We start from the raw sequence: 5000 nt of genomic DNA on the forward strand, positions 1-5000 counted from the left end.
ATAAAAGCTAACCTTTGGCCCAAAAACGTTTGTTTAGGCCTAATTAGGCCTAAGGTTAGCTTTTAAGAATGTTTAGGATACTTTCTGTATTGGTGAAACAATGACCTGCAACCCGCGACCTGCAACCTGCGACCTGCAAATTAGACCCGCCGGTCTGAAATAGGGTAGGGAGAATCGGACATTTTGGGCTGAAATAGGCTAAGGGTTTCAAGAAGCAGGCCGCACACCCCGGTCAACCCAATTATTCTGAGTACCCCCCCCCCCCGGGGGAGGGAGGGGGGTTAAAGTGCAGACAACCTATCCGGTAAACCGGTTTACCGGGATGAATTCGGGAATTTGTTTACTTTCCTTGTAACTGTCGAAGTCACGCAAGGGATAACTGGTGAATTTTCTAGTTTTGGTTCAAAAGGAAGGTTCATTGTAGCTCTAGCAAGTACGGAATGGCATTTTAAAACAAAAGATGCAAAAATAATCCTGTTATCATGCAAATCTGGTTACGTTTTCAAGGTAACCCACGCGTCATGAAAGCTTTTCATCCCGGCAAACCGGGCTGGACCGCTTATTAGAATTTTTCAGCCCGGCTTGCCGAGATCTCGGCCGCTCAGACCGGGATCTCGACAAGCGGGCCAGGTCGCCTAATCGGGCTGGCTCGCCTCGTATACACAGGCCCTCGGTACTGTCTCTCTTGAATCCGCGTGATGCTTGTACTTTGCAAGGGTCAAATTCCCGTGCTTATAAGGCAGTGTATTACTGTGAGCGTGGGGAGTTTAATGCTACACAGAACTTGAAAGTTGGATACTGACGAACAGTTCATTTTAATTGTTTCAGTGGTACTTGGGGCACTTTCCTTTTGTCAGAACTGGTCGGTCAGACCCGTCAGTTTGTAAAGAAAATTCAGCAATTTGAAGGAAATCTTTCGCATCCTTCTGGAGGAGTATATATCATCTTCGAATTGTGATAATATGAAGGCGTTGTAGAGTTAGTCCATCCAAATACCCGTTGTGGCCGGTCAGTTCTGTCAAATGGGGATGGAAAGTGCCCTTAATTCCCTTCCTCTGTGGGGCAGTGAGGGTTGCGTCTCACTTAACGAGCAAAAGAGCGAACAAACACCAAAAAGTAGGTATGTATTTCGTTAGCCTGCGAATACAGCCACCTTTCATGGCTCCCGGCCGCTAGTGGCGTTTCGCGAGCAATGAGAGGCAGCTGTATTCGCAGGCTAGTATTTCGTGGGAAATACGACACTATACAACCAATGACAAATGGTGTTCATCAAGGAGAAGGACCAAATGAGCTACTCCCACAAACACGATTTTCTTATTCGTTGGCTTTTTAAAAGTTATCTCTTTTGTGTAAATTCTTTTTTCATAGGTCCGCTATTGCGAGGAACTTGGAATTTCTGCCGAAAAGTCATCAGAACTGCTCATTTATTACGGCCTGTTTTCCGCTTTTGGCCGCTCGGTTGGTGGAATTTTATGCAACCATCCAAGAGTCGACGCTTTGAGTGTTTTCCAATCAGCGGAAATTGTGATTGGTTTAAGCACAATTCTGGTGTCGTTAGCAGCTACTTACTATCCACTCGTCATCTTTGCTGTAATTTATGGGCTTTGTGAGGGGTTTTTCGCTTGTACTCTGCGCTATCTGCTTGTTTCCGTCAGTCCCCGAAAAACTACTGCAGTACTCGGATGGAATATGCTGTTGGTGTCGTTCTTCTTGGCCAGCGGTCCTCCATTGGCGGGTAAATGTCTTTTCAGGGTGTTTTGTCACTAAGGGTGCGTTCGATTAACCCTATAGACCTTATTCATAAATGGCAGCCAATTTATTATTCTTTTGTCGAAGTGCAAATTAGCCTTCCAAGCCTCGATACCATACAGTGAATTGAAAAGAATTTTTGCTCTAAAATGAGGCTTGGTAGGCTAATTTGCACGTGGACAAAAGAATTATAAATGTTACCGCCATTTATGAATACGGTCTATTCCGGAATAAGAATGCGAGGAGTGATGATTTAAAACGGTATGTCTGGCGCTTTTGAAGCAACAAGGATAATAAAGATATGTTTAAAATTGCATTTTAGCAAGTGTTTGAAAATTGAATGTGAATCTCCGTAAAAACGAAGGATTTCTGACTTCTATTCCATGTATTCCTATTCCGGAATACATATTCTTTTGTTTTTATTCAAGTTAGCCCTTAATGCCGCGTTCTTGAGCTGAAAATTCAAAAGAATATTTTGCCTTGAACGAGGCATCAAGGTCTAATTTGAATAAAAACAAAAGAATATCTAAATAGCGGCCATTTTGGAAGAAGGTGTATGAGAATGCAAGCCAGCCATGCAGGTTATACAATGTTGTCCCTGATGGTGCTACAGGTGGTTTGCAACCAATCCCTTAAGACACAGATATCAATTCTACAATGTACAATTGCTGGTGGATGACGTTTTCGTTGCCGTCGCGTGGTAGATCTTAAACTCCCCAGTAGGGAGCTGAAGCGACGGCAACGAGAACGTCACTAATTTGCATATTTAGTGGGAAAAACAATAGTTTGCACGCCCTGCACGTACGTTTTTCACTTTTGTCCATTTCTTTGCTGTCGTCTGCAAAAAAACAACCTGAAATAACCGAGATTTTATGAAGATCGTCAGCACTTGAGGATAAATTTTCATTTTTTCCCCTTAATTAAGCGCCGTTCCGACCAGTGTCTTTTTTGAGGAACTACCACACCCTTGTCACATTAAAAAGGTTGAAATAGTCACGAAGTTATATTTCGAGATGACGTTCTCGTTGCCGTCGCCGTTGTCGTTGCTTACGCTCTCTGATAACTTTCAAAGAAAATAGATATTTTTACTATTGTTATGCTCAACATAAAGGTTTTTCGATTAGTGCAACTTGTCGCGCGTGTAAAATGTGTACCAGCTGTCCAGGAGGTATATACTTGCGAAGACCGCACATCTCCTTGAACATTATAGCCTGGTTTTCATTAACGACGCAAGCATAAGAGATGTGTGTCAAGTGAAAAGGAACCTTAACGCAAGCACAAGCATAAAACGCGATGCTGCGAGTGGAATCTGAAACGGGTCTTTTTCATGACGAACATCACAGCTTGCGTTGCGTCCCTTTTTCACATCGACTGAACGCAAGCGAACGCAAGCATAAGCGCAAGTACAAGGAAAAGGAAATATTTTTATCCTTGAGCTTGTGCTTCATCCTCGGAGACCCAGGGGCAATCAGTCGAGACGCGACGAGAATTGGGACTGGTGTAAAGTCCCGCGATCCCGATTCTCGTCGCGTCTCGACTGAATACCCCTGGGTCTCGGAGGATGCTTGTGCTGATGCTTGCGCCAGGCCCGTTTTCGTGGTGGAATAAGAATTGTGTAATAATTATGTAATAATTGTGCTTGCGTCGCTAGAGAAAACCAGGGTCATAGATGGTTTTCAATCACGTGATGAGACGGCCATGTTCGTGTACAAAACAATAGCAAATTATGGCACATGCTTTGCATCATAATAGAGTCAAATTTCCAAAAGACTTTTTCCTCTATTGTTCTGTACACCAACATGGCTGCTTTGACGTCAGGTGAAAACCATCTATTATTGTTGAGTATGGACGAAGACCATGGCTACGAGAACGCCACAAAATTATAAGTTTAATGATCAAAAACAAAAGCTCTGCATGCTCCGCGCGTGCGTTTTACATTTTGCCACATTTCTTGGCCGTTTTTCGTCCAGAAAACGACGTGAAACGATCAAATGTGCTCGCGGACGCGAGCACAAGACGATAAATTTTCAATTTGCTCTTCAAAGATCGACACTGTTCACACCAGTTTTATTCCTGGAATATTGATACACACTTTCCATGGCGAACGATTTGGAGTACTGATTCGCGAAATGATTACAATAATGGAAATAATGGGGAGCTTAAACAACGACAACGGCGATGGCAACGAGAACGTCACAAATTTGCAAAATTAGTGGGCTTTACACGCCCTGCACGTGCGTTTTTCACTTTTGTCCATTTCTTTGCCATCGTCAGCCAAAGATGAGGTTTTATGAAGAACGTCAGCACTTAAATAGCACCGTTCCGATCAGCGTTATTTTTGAGGAACTACCACACCCTTGTCACATTAAAAAGGTTGAAATAGTCACAAATTGATTACAATAACGTGAATATTTATTTTGAGATGACGTTATCGTTGCCGTCTCCGTCGTCGTTGCTTAAGGTCCGGTACAGACCTCGTGCTTCACATGAGCGGAATCGATTCGATTCGGATCATGTGAAGTACGGCGTCTAAACCGGAAAAGCACAGTTCAAGTACTTACTATTTTATTTTTCTCTCTAAGACGGCTTTCCTTTTCTTCAATCAGTCTTTGATACACTGTGACGGCAGAGTTTATTTCTTGTATGAAGTATTATGAACTGGTTACCGGTCAAAAGACAATTTAATTGACTCATTTTCTCCTTTTCCAGGGTTACTAGCAGACAAGCTGGGTTCGTATGTTGTGCCTTTCCGTGTAGCCGGTGGCATTACCATCGCCGGAGCATTTATTCCTTTTGCGTTACTCTGTCGCAAAAGATCTGATCGCATTGATCCCATATTACAAAACGACGAAGACGAGAAGTTTCTGAAATAAATGAAATAACTCACTTTGAAATTATCCATTTTGAAAATACCATGGTGCACCGTGAAATGCGAAATAATTTTAACGCTCTTGTAAAAAAGATTAAATCGAAAACGGCAACCGTACAAATAGCAATTTTTGGATTAATTTAATTAATGAGGAAAAGGATCGTGCTGTACGCATCTTTTAGCAGATGTTCGATTCTGTACTCGTCAAAAATATTAAACAAAATGTACTTTTAAAGGCCGGCCTTCAACCGACAGGCATTGCGTGCCGAGGAACAATTTTCATATATGAAAATCCCGCCAAAGCTCAAATTCATTCAAATCATTTCCATAAACAAAAACGAACGGTCGAAAAGCCTGTCGGTTGAAGGTGGGCCTTTATTTT

The 5000-nt window shown here is 42.5% G+C and overlaps 1 long non-coding RNA gene and 1 pseudogene across 1 annotated transcript in view; one reads left to right on the forward strand and one right to left on the reverse strand.

The window, feature by feature from the left end:
* Window positions 1–5000, forward strand: part of LOC138026502 (monocarboxylate transporter 4-like) — a 19472-nt pseudogene that overhangs the window by 14144 nt on the left and 328 nt on the right.
* Window positions 4536–5000, reverse strand: part of LOC138026507 (uncharacterized) — a 4062-nt gene continuing 3597 nt past the window's right edge. The window contains exon 2 of the long non-coding RNA XR_011127279.1: window positions 4536–4613. This is a non-coding gene — a long non-coding RNA (uncharacterized lncRNA). The remainder of the gene's footprint in view (window positions 4614–5000) is intronic.

Source organism: Montipora capricornis, chromosome 12 (assembly GCF_036669925.1).
Source record: "Montipora capricornis isolate CH-2021 chromosome 12, ASM3666992v2, whole genome shotgun sequence".
Classification (NCBI taxonomy): domain Eukaryota; kingdom Metazoa; phylum Cnidaria; class Anthozoa; order Scleractinia; family Acroporidae; genus Montipora; species Montipora capricornis.